General features: G+C 42.0%; 1 protein-coding gene across 8 annotated transcripts in view; it reads right to left on the bottom strand.

Moving 5' to 3' along the window:
- The window catches only part of LOC105562542 (Down syndrome cell adhesion molecule-like protein Dscam2), a 131,572-nt gene extending 116,353 nt beyond the window's left edge, over window positions 1-15,219 (bottom strand). For all 8 annotated transcript variants that reach the window (XM_012013465.1, XM_012013467.1, XM_012013468.1 and 5 more), the window contains exon 1: window positions 15,163-15,219. The gene's annotated coding sequence lies outside the window, so the exon portion shown is untranslated. The remainder of the gene's footprint in view (window positions 1-15,162) is intronic.
- Window positions 15,220-15,650: the final 431 nt, after the last annotated feature.

Raw genomic sequence — 15,650 nt, 5'->3', positions numbered from 1 at the left:
TACACAGGTATTTTATTACTATTGTTGTTTGTGTAACACTAATGTAAAACTATTACAATCGATTATAATATTGACTGTCACAAACTGGTTTTTGCGCTTGTAATTCTTTTTATTAGCTTTTATGCACAAAATAATACCAGGATAAGTTGCGGACCGCATAGCAAAACATTTTCATACTTAAAACATTCAGTTCAGAATACTTTTTCAAAAAAGAGATGTTACCAACGCGAATGTCGTTAATATCGAACAGTTGAGGCCTTTTGCCGCGATGCTGATTGATTTCCTCGAAGCGCGGTGTGCTTCACTTCTCTTTTAGATACGTATGTAAATGAAGATTTGCAATTTAGAAATATACATTTGTATACACCAATTGAAGTAAAATCTCTAATCTTAGTAATTAGTATTTAAGTAACAACGATTTTTGTTCCGATACATTTTCTCGATTGAACAGAATTAATCGTTAATTTAATCAATACCAATAAGTCCGCAAAATAATACACAAAACGTAGTAACAGTCACGGAACAAAGTAATGTAAAATATTAAGTACCGAATTTTCCATTACGTAGACGGGACAACGAATTCCCAACGTTTTTTTTTTTGTTGTTTTTCACTCGGCGCGGTATCGTACGACGTTACGCGGGCCAAAGTTTACCTGAAGGTCGCTGCGCTCTCACTCGCTCGCCGAACGTCGTGCCGGCAGGCAGCAGCGAGAGTCGCTCCGTGCGTGTTATTACTTTCGCTTATTACTTTTGCGTTATCGGTTTCCAAGACTCGATCGCGATGAATATAGGGATAAAACGCGTTTGATTAGTACACCTTTATCAGTAACAAGTAACGTTCCTCGATTAATTATTAAGTTTCTACAACTTGTAATGAGAAACGAATTGCATGTTGAGGCGACGGCTCTTTATCAACGAACACATCGATATTTCACGAGACTAACTCATCTAAATTATGAATGTAAACCGTGGTATTTTGTCGCGGTTACATCTCGTTTACGCAACGCGCTTTTAATTATCTATCGATTTCGTGTAATCTGTTACATTTTCGGGAAAAGAGATAAATTTGTGCGACTTCGGCGTTCGCGCTGTAACTCGCTCCGTCGTTCTTCGCAACTCGAACGGGCAAAAAGTAAAGAAAGTCGCTTATTGCACGTCGTTACATTATATAAATGTAATCGAAAATTGTCTCGATTAACTGTTGCAATTAATAACAACTATTTATCGCTGGAAATTTCGCTCACATAATTTATTTCGAGGATTAGATTGAATGACAAAGATTGTAAAATATCGTTTTGTTGCGGACTAATACATAACTACTTCTTTATCGCAGATTATGCTCGCGTTGCGTTTTATATCGCCAATTCAAAAGCGTTTTATCCCTTTTCCTATTCTTCCGAATCAAAAATGCAAGTTGTTAGTTTGAGTAATTTGTATGATAGAAAGCCACGCGATATTTGTTAATAATATTTCGTGCATTTCGCGGTATCTCGCGTACGGGAGTGCCCGAAATTTCGCGCGATCGATGATTTTTGCGAGTGAGTGTTGTGTGAGTGCAACAAGGAAATCTGAGAGGAGGCCTGGGAGGCATCGGGCAACAGCGGAGAAATCGGTGAGGTGAGTGTCTTACATTTTTATGTTATTTGCTACTTGTGCAAAATAAAATATCTGTTCTGTGTTTTTATTTTATTTATTCAAATGATTCGAACGAGGATTCGAATAAGTGTTAGACTGAGGTTAGGTAGCAATTGCTAAAGTGACAGTTTTAATTTCTCTTCGTTTTTTTATATATAAAGATGACTGTTCCTGATTTTGTCTTTATGCGTACTTTAATCGTGTGGAAGAATTTTGCAATTTTATAAAGCCAATTTCAAATTTAGTTAGAACTACGAATTGAAAATTTCAAATACCAATATCTTTCTTATATAGACATCTGAACTAAATGTTTTAAGTATGAAAATGTTCTGCTATGCGGTCCGCAACTTATCCCAGTATTATTTTGTGCGTAAAACCTAATAAAAAGAATTACAAGCGCGAAAACTATATTTGACTGTGCCGGTAAAAAGGTGGCTGAAGGATTCCCTTGTTCAAATTAGTGTCGTCACATCCTAAAATTAATATAATTTATCGAGGGGTGTTTTCAGGCATGTTATCAACTTGCTCAGCACAGTACTACGTCCATTGCCCGATCGCGTATAATTTCCGATCGTAATCATTTATAACTGCATGCGCGGCTTAAGCGTTATCCTGCGATGAGCGCTTTAAAATCGTCAATTTCATGCGACAGGGATTATTGCCTCGATTCGACTCGACGTCTTCCCGCCAGGATTGGCCCCGATGTTCATTCCGAACGGAATTATGTGTTCGTCGTTTGTCGTAGTCGACAAGCTCCGATCTGAATCGACGGACGGGCAGCGAGTTAACGGTACGCTTACCTCGTTTCGATCCGGATGATTATGAACGTTTCGCTCCCGTGCACGTGCATCTCGTTACAAACCGCCTGATTATAGCCGACTGCTTTCACTGTGCGGACACGTCACACGCATTGCGGATAGCTGCGGACATGCTGATAGCGATAATACTAAATATAGGAGTGAGAGAATTGGCGTTTGCCTCCTAAACCTTAATCCTGCAATACGCAGGATCCCACCCTTCGTTTGCCATGAAATTAAAACTACACGGAGAGAATTTTCTCTTAAACTTTATCCTGAAAAATCACGTAAGCGTGGGACAACGCGGTATTTCGAACAATTTTATGACAGTCTTTCAAATTTTACCATACATTTGACTACACTGAGAGAAAAGGCTTTGATTGTATCAACAAGACATATATGATAAAACGTATTTTGATTAAACCAAACAGAATTTCTAGTTATCTCGATAGGGCTCGATATCTCATAACCAGAAATTTGATAGACTTCACTATACATCTAGTGAATCCTAAAGGAAAATTGACTCGTCCGTTTTTTAACAGACGACTGGTTGACTCTACCAGATTTTCAATTAATGCAACCAGATTTTTTTCAGTGTATACTAACAATAAGTATAATTACTAGTAAAATGTATGGTGAAATTTCAAAAACTGTCGCAAAATTCTTCGGAATGCCGCGTTGTCCCGCGCTTACATGATTTTCAGGATAAATAAGAGACAATTCTCTCCGTGCGCTTGTCGAAAAAGTTTTCGCTATCGGTGTGAAAATCCTCTTTTAACACACACGAAACGATGAAGCGTGTAGACTAACGTAAAGATTCTCAAGTTTCTTGAAATTCTCGGGACATTTGAATTGAGATTTACAACACGTTTGTTCGAGTGAGATGTTAATAATGGCCGCTAAACACGAATTACGTTACCATGCTAATATAAGATAGTCGATTTTATATTAAATTACGGAGATATCACTCGGAGCGTGAAGCATTTACGTTCAACTAACTCCCAACATTCGGGCAATACGATCGCACGTAAATGCGTGCGCGATATCCACGGTCGAAGCCATCTTAACGCCCATAAATACATTAACGAACGTGCTCAGTGCTTATGTCGCGAGTTTAATTATGCACGCATTTGCCTTGTAATTAGCACGGGCTGTTTGGTTACGCCGACCCGATACTCACGGAACTGTAACTCACGTGACCTGTTTGTGAGGTTTGAATTACGTAATACGGGCTGCTATCCACACATGCGAATCCTGGAAATGACACGCCTATGATACATGACCGTGCTCTGTATGTATCTCGTAGAGACGATTACATATATAAAGATATTTATTTTTAATTAACGCCACTTGATCAGATCCACAAAATGCATTACGGCATTGTAACCACGTTTGTTTACACAATGCCAAATATCTGCAGTATTTTTAACGTCCGCGTATAATATCGGTGTTGCCGAAACATTAATTAGCGATACGATAGATATTCGATTATCCGGCGGGGTTGCGGGATGAATTTTATTAGTCGTAATAAAAATTCGCAATGCTGTTTGAAATCTCCATAAAATCGAGGTACGCGAATTTTAATGCAATTATCGCGAATGCAAATGATGAACTTTCACGGTTGTTTACTTAGTGCTTAATTAGAATTCTCTGAAATAGAAAAAGGATTGTTCGCGACATTATTTGCCGGGGGATAAAAACAGCCGGTGATGCACATTTAAAGATAATTCTGGACTCCAGTTCCTTCTACGCGAGAGCACTCGAACGGGAACGAAAGGCATATCGGCGATTACTCCGTTAAATGGTCCGGAAGTATTAAGTCGATCGTACGTACGACAAAGTGGATTATCGGTCTTCTTTAATTCGGTCCTTTAGGGACGAACGAAAACTGGATGTGCAAAGCTTTCACCGGGAATTTTCACAAGATAATTCGCACAAAATACGCTGAAGCTCGATTGCCGGAGCTTCTAAATTCTGAAGCTGGCAAGAAAGTTAGTAAAGATTGGGAATCGCCGGATTTAAGAGCAGCATAAGTATATTGCAAGTGTGACGCAAGTCGTTATTCTCATTGGAAGAATTTGAAAAACGCGCAACGCGGCCAGTCAATAGGAAGAATTTGACGAAGCAACAAGTGTTTCCATTATTGTCTGTCGCATCAATTTCCATTTCCATTTTAATTATTTGAATTAACTTCATTATTGAGTTACTTAATTGTAACATTATCGAGGCGATTACGTCACGATTTGCCTTCAAAGTTACTAATAATTCTGCAACAACGTTAAACACTTCGCCAAAGGGCGCACAATAATGGCGGGTGTCGAACGGTTACGCTTTGATCAAACGCGTTAATGACACACCAATGGCACAACAAACGCCACTACGAAACCGCATGAGGCGAAATGTATTACGCGAAATAAACAAAGTTTGTCGGTGGATTTAACGCCAAAGGCTTTTTTAGCTTGTTGGAAACTGAGCGCGGAGATTAAAAGTCGATTTTCAACGATTTCGAAAATCTTACAACTAATCTAATTAAATGATACAATTGGGACAATAACGGAGATAATATAAGTGATTATGCAGTAGTCTAAATCACTGTGCGATCGACTGAAGTAACAGAAACCTGCGTCTGATCAGCCGAAGTAACGCAGGTCGGTGCGCGGTCGGCCGAAGTAATACAAGTCAATGCGTGGTGAGCCGAGCTAATACGAGTCATGAGCTGAAGCGATACATGCGATTAATCGATCGGCCGAGAACATCAATGGTAAACGAGTGCTTTCGTACTCGTTATTAATATTTTAATGAATCTCCTCAACAAGTTTTCAGAGATCATTTAAAACGTTGTCGAGAAACTTGAAGATCTAAAGAATTATTCAGACTCGCACGCGGACGCGAAAGATACGCTCGATCGGCAATTCCGGCGACTCGATCTTTCCCGCAAATTATTTCGTGCTGTCGAAATAAGAAACATCGGACGTATCGCTACTGAAATATTCACTAGTTCGCTCTTTCGCCGAGCGCGTGCCGACGACGCCTCGCTTTGGTCTCGCGAGACGACGATGTGGAGAGGAAAGAACGCGGAATGGATGACGGGAATTAGGTTTTCCGTAGGATATGTGACCGGCTTTTCTAGATGGTGCCTCTATACGATGTCAAAGTACCGCGGCAGCCAACTTTCTCGTAAAGCTCCTATCCGCTTTCAATGCCCCTCCCCCCACGATACGCGACATTCCGTTATGTAAAAAAAAAGAGAGGGGGAAAAATGGGGAAACGCAGGCGGGCGCTTTTCCATGTCGTAATTACGACCGGCGTATGGAGACCAATCTGACGAATCCGGATCTGGATTATTAAGTATTGAATAGCGACAGAAAATTGTATTTCCCTCGAATGAGATAGTTGATGAAAAAACGAAAATTCGAAATAATTCTGTTTATCTGATCCCCTCTCTCTCTCTCTCTCTCTCTCTCTCTCTCTCTCTCTCTCTCTCTCTCTCTCTCTCTCATAAACTAATAAAGTATTTATTGCAAAACGGTTTTAGCAACGGTTTTCGTTTAGGTTGTCAGCAATGCTTTCAGGATTTTTCATTCGTATGAAAAATTCAGCGGCATTATCTGGCGTCGCATCATTTATTAACGACGCAACAAAGGAATTAAAAGATACGCAATGCGGGGTTCCGTAGAACAAATACCTAACGATTAATCGTGCGAAAACTCATTAAAACGTTCTTTGCCGGGGGGGGGGGGGGATGGAACCCCAAAGATAGGGGAAAATAAGTGTTCGAGCTAATTGTCCATATTTGAGTTGAATTTCAATTTCTCTCCATTACATGCGTCAGGAGTGGATGGAAAAAGCGTGCTCGTACGTAGCTAATCTTAATCAAAGCCGTTCGGAAAACAGTCCGATTCAATTTTCTTTATTTCTCCCGGCCACCCGTGCGGAATCAATTCGCGATGGCGGAATACTTGTTGGTCGGAAGCGCGCGGCGCAACGCAAAAATCGCAAACAAGCCGGGACAAAAAGCGGCGGGGAACAACGAGCGAGCGGCGTATAGACGAGTCCGTATTGTCTATCGCAAATAACAGCGAACATCGGTATTCCCGCCGTGTGTGCGCGCGGGGTCCGAGCGCACGCGACACGCTCGATGACAAAACCGGTAGACATCCGCGAAACGAGACGAAACGGCTGAACGCGCGCGCGTGCGCTCGCAAGCGTGCGCAGGCACGACGGGAAAATCCGAAGAATTTCCCGAAGAGCAGGTTTCCGCTGGTCGTTATATAACCGGAAAAGCTCGGCCGCGATAAAAGCGGCGTAAAAGGAATCCAGGCTGATTCCCGCGAGCGCACCGCCGTCTCCGGCGCGTTAATTGTAATGGTATTAATTACGATAATGGAGCGCCTCCCTCTCTCGTATCCCTCATCCCTTACCGACTCTCTCTCTCTGTCCCTCCCTCCTCCCTCTGTCTCTGTCTCTCCCCGTTTCTCCCATTCCCTGCATCTCTCCTCTTTCGCGCCTATGCATCCCTTCGTGCTCACCCTCGCTCGAGCCGTGCCGCGAGCCCCTCTTCGGCCATCTTCCATCCTTTGTTCCGTCCCTCGACTCCGGCGTCAATTAAGTGGATATCTCAAACGAAAAATTCTAATAAGCTCGTTGAAACGGGTCCGCTTCAAGCCCAAGCGCGGTTCCAACGGTCGCGGAAGCAGATGGCGTCGAGCACGGCGCGTCGCCGATGGGTGACTTTTTTTTCTCTCACCACCCTCTTCTCCCCCAATGGCGCCGCTTCGTTCCTTCCGACGGCGACGCGTCGCGATGCAACGCGACGCGACGCGAAGCGGAGCGAGGCGAAGTCGTGGCTCGAGTACGTTCGATCAGTTCGAGGATTCTCGAGAGAGTAGCTCAACGGCGGGAGAGCCTCGCGAGAATTCAGGACTTCCCTCAGTGAGATCTATCGACGGCGAGGGAATGATGAGGGAGAAAAGAAGGCGGGGGGGGGGGAGGAGACGTGGGTACGACAACCGCACAGGCGGATACGTTTTCGAAAAGGCGGAGAGCTTTGTCTCGCTCGGGCTTCAAACACTTTTGTTCCCGCTCCCCGTTACTTTGTTCCCGAGTAGTGTTATTTGACATCCGTAAATGAATATACGTGCAGAGGGAGGGGAGGGTATGGGAATCGCGTGTTTTAGATGGCCTTTGTGGCTTCTCTCGAATGCACTTGTCGATACAGCGTATATATCGCCGAACGCGTCCCGACCGGAGATTCCCCGACGAGTTCAAAGTCGATTTTGCCTCGGCAAACATTCGGAAGATCACGAACTCCTCAATTTGCATCAGATATGTATGCCTCAATTAGGTCTCGAGTTTTCCGATGGCGTTGATACAGCGATATTTGCACGAGAATACCGGGACTGATATTGAAAGAATCATATGGCAATGTATTCATTTAGATGTAATCTTGCGGGGGAAAAATTTACATAATTCCCCTCTCGATATATACGTGCCTTTAATACTTATGTACGACTGCGCCGGCAGTAAGAGTCTAGGGGTGCGAGGGGTTGAATCTGAGCCGCATAGTCATGCACGTGTGCATAGCGGTTTATTTCAACGAGCTACTTTGCTCTGCTCTATCTCTCTCTCTCTCTTTCTCTCTTCTGTTATAAAAGCAATTTATTACATTTATAGCGGAGAACATGTTAAACTTATACATTATTTATAAAGCTACCGCGGGACAAAAATTATGGATATTATACTTAAAATGAAAATTCATGATTGTTTAAATTTTAAAGTCCTTTTAAGAAAACTGACGCGGTCTCGCGCCGGTGATGCTGCCACGCGTGCGGCTGTTTCCCAGGACCGTTTGTGTGTGATACGCACAAAATTAATATACCTGAATTAATTTCACGCTCGGGCAAACTATACCGTATTCGGTATTACAGGACTAGATTATTATGACGGTCAAAGTTTCAGTTGGCTGATAACTTTTCTTGCCCCGAAGACTGCTGGAAGGAGATCCCGGCCGCTCTCGTGATATACGCGCCGCAATCGTGGACTCTTACATTAATTCGTATGCTGAGAAATTAATTATTCCGCCCGGATTATAGACGCCATCCGCGCGGAATTGTGCCATTTCCTTGCTGGGACAAGACTTATTGATAAAATAGTACTGTGCCATATCGTTACAATGGAACACGACGGGTCGCGATGCTGGGCGATAAAGCGAGATGAACCGTGCGCGGAAGTTAATTTAATGCACTCGTCATTATTGCCGTAATCTCGTACGTCGTTAACACAAATTTAATATTTTAGTATTGTCGACGGAGTGCCGTCCTGTTTATTCATAATGTAATATTTCGTGTCTTCATCATAAACTTTTCTAAAGCCGAGTATAAAGATACGTATCAGGTGTCCAGACATGCTTTTCTGAATACATTAAACCAGTGAACATACGTTACTAATTATAAACGAAATATTATGGAGTTGCACGCAGTCGCAAAATATTCTCTTGTGATTCTGTAATACCAAAAAATTGTCTTTGTGCTCACACGTAGCTTCGAAAATGAATGAATGCCGAAGGCAGTGGTAATGTATTATAATAATTAAATAATAAAAGGAAATAATAATAAAGGCAGACATCTCTTTTTGCGGAAAAAACCTGCAAAATTAATATGTTTTTCTTATTATTTCCAAGATTTGCTTAATAAAAATAGATTATAAATCTAAAAAGAACCTACAATATCTTCAAAGGTATAATTCTTGGCAAAGATATCAATTGCAAGTTTTTGAAAGTGTTCATTATGTTTCTACATATAGAGAAAACCCTGCTATTATGAGATAGGCTTCTAATATGAGACAGCGGGTTTTCAACATCCAAATTCAATCACAAATTTTTTTCGCAACGATTACACGATTTAACAGTGAATTCACCACTAAATAGATTTCACCCTAAGGGCAATAAGTTCATGACGGAACCAGCAGATAATGCCTGTTAATTTAGCAGAAACTCCGCTATCTCATATTAGGAGATTATCACATAATACGAGATTTTCCTCTATATATATCGCAGCGTTAATTTATTAAAATTAATATTAAATTTATTAAAAATAAAGATGAACTTTACTATTTACGATTAGTTTCTTCAAATTGCCGGTATAATAATAAAATTTCAAATTTCATTCGACCACAGCCGGCCACATTTGTTAATTAACCGGTCAATGCAGAACATTTATTGCGAATAATCAAAGATTAGTTTCTTTAAAGTGCCAGTATGATAATAAAATTTTTCGCAATAAATTTTTTGCATCGACCGGTTAATTAACAAATGTGCCAACTGTGCTCGAATGAAATTTGGAATTTTACAAATTGTCTCTACTTTTTACTATTACTATATCCACTATTTCATATTGTTTCGATATTATAAAAAACAATATTTTACAAAACGTATTTAAAAGATATCTACAATGAATCGTCTTCTTGGCATAAATGTTTAAACGTACAAAATCCAGAAGATAATACTCTGTCTAAACAATATTTTCTTTATAATACACAGATCTATTAAGTTCTCTTTCTTCATAGAATTTTTTTATAGAATTCCAAGTGAACTAATTTCCCGTTTAATTTCTATTGTTTGAAATGAACTCAAACGGTGGTTAAAAAAATTTCCTTTATATGCTCGTCGGACTCTTGTAAAGAACATAACAAGCCTTTCTGTTTTCATATGTGCTATTTACCATTTGATAAATTTATAAGGAACATGTGTCCTTTTTTAATTGTTCGATCCATTTTGTCAAATCAGTTATAGATTGATTGATTGATATTCTGCCTGTATTATTTTAAGTTTTAAAATGTTACAAGTTTCACCACGTTCAATATTCCATAATAATTTTGAACAATTTTCGCCGAGTTTTTTCAGTCTCTCATCGTGTTACAAAATTTTGTAAATTTTACTACATTTACAAGCCGGAGAGACAATTACGCTGTATTTATAACAGATGCGGTGAATAAACTACGAAACACATATAAAACATATAAAACATATTCTCCTGTTTAATTCGTTAAATAATTGTTGTATATTGTCATATACAATATATTATATTGTCATATTGTCCCAAATGCCACAAGAAAAATGTAATTTTAACTTGTAAAATGTATTGCACAAAAGATATCGTTTCGCTCCCTGCTATTCCGTTCTCCGGCAACAAGACGTGATCGCAATTAAGGAACATACCGTACAAAAAGAAAGTAAATTCTCCTTAGAGAAGTATAGAAGATTCCAATGCTGGCGATGTTCCAGTTTTTAGAAATTAGTAACGGCCCGGAAACACTTGGAACTAGATATAGTGGCCGGAAGTGTAGACAACAACGGATAATAATGGCCAAGTTGGTTACGTCGTGGTTTCGCGGACGCGCCGCAAGAAGCGCAGTCCTCGTTCTCCAGGCTTTAGAAAAAGGTCAGCATCCTTGATCATGATGAAAGTTCCGCCGTCGGCAAGTTCCGGAAAGAAATAACGTATATATGATTGTGCTCGCAGCTTGATCTCTATAGAAGACGCGCATTCGCTACCATATTGCCGTCAGAAGCAGAAAACTGCAATTGGCGTAACGCAACTTTTATTGGGACCGCCGGACCCCTCTCCTTCCCCCCCGGAATCGTACACTTAATCGATCGGTTAACTTCGAGGGGTGAACCGCTGACCAAAATCGTGTGTACACCAATGCCTGCACTGAAAAAAATTTCTGGTTGAATATGGACGAATCAGATAATTCCTTTAGGATTTACCAGAATTCCTTTAGGATTTACCAGAATTCCTGTAATCCTACAGAAATTCTGGTAAATCCTAAAGGAATTATCTGATTCGTCCATATTCAACCAGAAATTTTTTTCAGTGTGCCAATGCCCAGTGGACATTACTTTATCTTATTATCTTTTTTATCTTTTTAGATTCTTTGTAACATCCCAGCAAGGCCAAATAACAGCCACTAATGCCCAAAAATGCCTAGTAATGCCCAAAATCTGTAAACCACTCCGGGAGGAAAAAAGACAGCAACCCAATTTGGGGCCCACAATTAGTAATCGAATCATTTTGATTGCTCGTGACTCTAATCTTTTGCGAATTTCACCCCGCGTAACTAAAAATCGCAATTAGCTATTCCATCTGTATCCAAGATTTTAAAGTAATGCTAATCGATTCTCTCAATTATAAGTTCCGTCGATATTCAGTAACGCAAAGATAATTTTCACTTAATAGGCACTAACCGAAACGTTAAGTTGCTTAACTAAAAAAAAGAAACGGTCCAAATTTTTCCCAGAGTAGAGTTGCGAACAATCTAAATCATTCGATTACTAATTGTGGACCCCAAAATGGGTTGCTGTCTTTTTTCCCAAAGCACAATGCCGTCAGCGGTTTAGAAAAAGTTTACCCCTCGGTGAACTTTTTCTCACGAAAGTTTCAAGGCTAATGAAATTTCCCTTATTTATCGCGAGCTTTCGTCGGCTTATTCCTCGATACGTGAAATTCTTGAAAGAATGGCATATTAATACAGAACACATGCAACAATGCCAATTTTTACGTTCCCTATCTTTTTCATTTTGAAAAAGGCTACTCAAAAGGCCCGCTGGTTACAGTGAGAAAAATATTCTCCCCGATGTTCGGCGATCGCCGCAGGCCGTTCGACTCGGTGCCGGCCGCGCGAGGAATGCTGAAAGCCTCCCCCCCCCCCCCTCCCGACGGGATCGCTCCGTTTCTCGGATTGTAAATCGGTTGAAGGGCGCAATTAACGCCGGCCGCAATAATCGGCGGTGCCGTCAACCGCGAGAGTTACGTCGCATCGGCAAAAATACGTAAACGGCTCGCCGCGCGAGAAAGGAAGCCCATTAGCGCCCGTGCGAGAACGAAGTGGTCGTTCATTCATGAACTCGGGGGCGGCCATGGCGTCGCGGCCGCCGCTACGCTGTGTACTACGTTTCTCCACTAGTATTATCGCTACCACCACCACCACCACCACCACCACCGCCGTCGTGCTCGCTATTACCCTCGTTCTACTACGCCACTACCACTTTTACACATCGCCAACGCCACCGCCATCACCACCACCACCACCACCATCACCACCACCACCGGCACTGCCGCCCACGGTGCGCCAACGTCGGTTACGCGTCCTACCACAAACCAGGTACCGGCACCGGCGTCGTCGCCGCCGCGGCGTGCCGGGAATCGCGTTCCTGGCGTTCTTACGCGAGGAGCTCCAGATACCCCCGATGCGACAGCCACCCTTTTAGCCGATGCACTTCTATTGCCGAACGCCTTGACATTGAGAGCGCCGACACGAATGCCCCGCCGCGACCGTCGGTTCACGGGCCGTATGTCGGAAATGTTAAGCGAATCCGTCGAATGGATCGTCGAATGCCCGGATCCTCCAACATGCCTAAGAACCGTCCGAGCTGGATGACGCGCGTTCGGAGATTATTCGTATTGTCCACTGGGACGTTTGATATCCGGCGTAAAACGTTGGTGACCAAGTCTCTACCCATTTTCTTTCTCGCTTTCGAATTTCGCTGCATGTATTTGCCAATTTGTTATTAAAGTGTTATTCCAATTTCCAACTTTTGCAAGCAGGACATTGCACGGGCTAACGCTTACTTCTGACCGTCCTTCTCGATACAGTTTGCACATTCTCCTTTATCGGCCTTCTGATTATCTTAAAGTATAATTGATTACGAATAAGAATCAAAATGTAGTTACTTTCATAATTGAAAAATCTTTTGCTCTGGATTTCGCCACGTCTCAGACTCTGTGATCTTCTCGGTCACAGGCCTGTCTCGAATTGAAAATCTGCCAATCGAGTTCTAGCTCCAATAATAAAACAGTTACCTCATTTTCTTTCATTTTTACAAAAATAATTGGAACCGTTCTGTATTCCGATTAATTTCGCGCGGAATTAATAATAATTGTTGTTGCCAGATCAAGCATTGTGTATGAATGAATAAATCACGAAAATCATTTATATCAATTATCGCAATCACGACAGCAAACACGTTAATAGCTTGAGGTTATTTCCCATGTTGAGCCAAATTCACGCTAATTAGGAGCTTCCTTTCCAGGGAAAGGCAGGAAATCAGCTCTCAATTTTGATAATGGACCTGAAATTTGCAGAAGGGATAACGATACCGGCAATTACTTTAATTTCATAACTCTCTCTCTCGCTCCCACATTGAAGCGTAAAACGTGAGTGTGGTAACTCTTTTTTTCCTTTGAAAATGCAATTAAGAATATTTAATCGCGACGAGAACGTACTCGTCATTTTCAATTCGCGTTCGTTCTTTTGATCGAGTGACAATGATTTTTATAATTCGCAACGCAAACGTGAAATAAAATAAAATTGCTTTTCGAGATGAAACTTTCGTAAAAACCCAATCAATATTAAAATAATACATGATGAAGGAAAATGGTAAAAGAAAAATAAAGAGGAACAAAAGAAAAAAAATTGTGGGCAATGTGAGCCGTCACGAGATCGAAGGTGATAAATTAACTACATAAGTTTTTGTATAAATGTGTATTAGAAAGTATTTCGAAGAGCATGTACGTCTCGGATGTGACCATCTTCAGCAATAAATGAGTAAAAAACAAATGGGTCCTAACATATTATACGAAGTTATGAGTCGTTCGTAGAAACGTTCATTAGTGTATCTTTTTACCTCGATAGACGGTTAAACGATACAAGTGACGAAGACGAAGGTCTGTTTTACAAGTTTGTCAACATCTCAAGAAGCGCGATTAAACTTTCTTGGCTCTTACGAAAATCAATCAAAAACATTACCGTCGCTTTCTCGGCGTCGCTTTCGGTTATCCCGACGGCTTTAAGGTCAACGCGCATACTATGGTCCTTGACACTGAAACAACACGAAACTTCGGCAACTTGTGGGCAAGTTCGCGAGATTTCCATACGTTATTCTGGAACGAGGGGAATGTATCCAATTAAACGAACGAAACTTTGACTGTTCCAGCTTGCAAACTGTTTTCGTTCGCGTTTCCTTCGTAAAACGTTAGGGAGTTATATAATCAAATGGTGGAAACAAACGTTGAACTTTTATTAAAAGTGCCAGTCGTTGACGAGAGCGTATAATAAGATACATCAGCGAGTGACAAGCGAATGACAGCCGATACTCATTTTTGTACAATGCAATTATATATTTCTTCGTGGCAACGAGATACCGTCAGATTTCAATTAAGGTGCAGAACTATGGTACGAACAATTATTTAAACAATAAGAGTCGGCATAATTCACTGGCGATTATATTATTTCACGAATATACCCTCGCTGTTAAGTTTAGCTGTTAAGTTTGACCGTCACGATTCTCATGTCGATATCAAAACTGTCACTCGCTGCCTCTGAATTAACGTTCGACAAAAGCGTACCCATGTTAAAAGGTAAATCGACATTCTTTAAAGTCGATTGCTCATTGTTACATCTACGGTCTTGAGAGCTAGCTACACTAACATTCAATTCGATTCAGCGCCGACCCTCGCGGCGAGCGGTTGATAAAAGCGGCTTTCGCGGTCCGTTGTTCCGGATGAAAACTCGCGATCCGTGACGTCCGAGCCCGGCGACGATGCTGAAAATTGCCGATCTACTTGCTGTGAAAACGCACGAAACTGACCGGTCCTATTATCAGTGGTGACGATAATGAGGACGTTGACGGCGGTGGCGGCGCGAAGAACAGAAGTTACAAAAGTATTCTCACCCCCGAAGCAAGCAACTCTCTCGCCGCTTCCGCCGGAGCCTCGGACCGTAAACACACGTCGGTGGCTGATCGCGTACTGAAGTTTCCACCGACGGTGGATTCAGCATCCAGCATCCCCCGACCGGGTTGAGAGAGCGAGAGACACAGAGAGGGGGGAGGAGGGAGAGAGAAAGATAGAGAATCCCGCCGCACACCGGTGTTCGACCCCACCGCCCCACTCGCCACCTACCACCGACGCGGACACCCTTTAACCCTCCTCCGTTCGGCACCCTCCGTTCTCCAAGCCATCACTCGAAACCGTCACCGTCACTCTGCACGAACCACCACCGGCCCCGTGCACAACCCCTCCACCGTAACACCTGGACGCGGGGGAAGGACGCGCGAAAATAGGCTATACTTGGCATCTCACATTATTAACCCAGAGAACGATCGCAGTTGAACTTGTCCGGTTATTTTGTCCCCGAGGGGCAAACCACTGAGGGCATTGT

The sequence above is a fragment of the Vollenhovia emeryi genome, unplaced genomic scaffold (assembly GCF_000949405.1).
Source record: "Vollenhovia emeryi isolate VEMERY1.0 unplaced genomic scaffold, V.emery_V1.0 DF939186.1, whole genome shotgun sequence".
Lineage (NCBI taxonomy): Eukaryota > Metazoa > Arthropoda > Insecta > Hymenoptera > Formicidae > Vollenhovia > Vollenhovia emeryi.
Note: the sequence above shows the minus strand (reverse complement) of the source record. Positions and strands in the feature narration are given on the sequence as shown.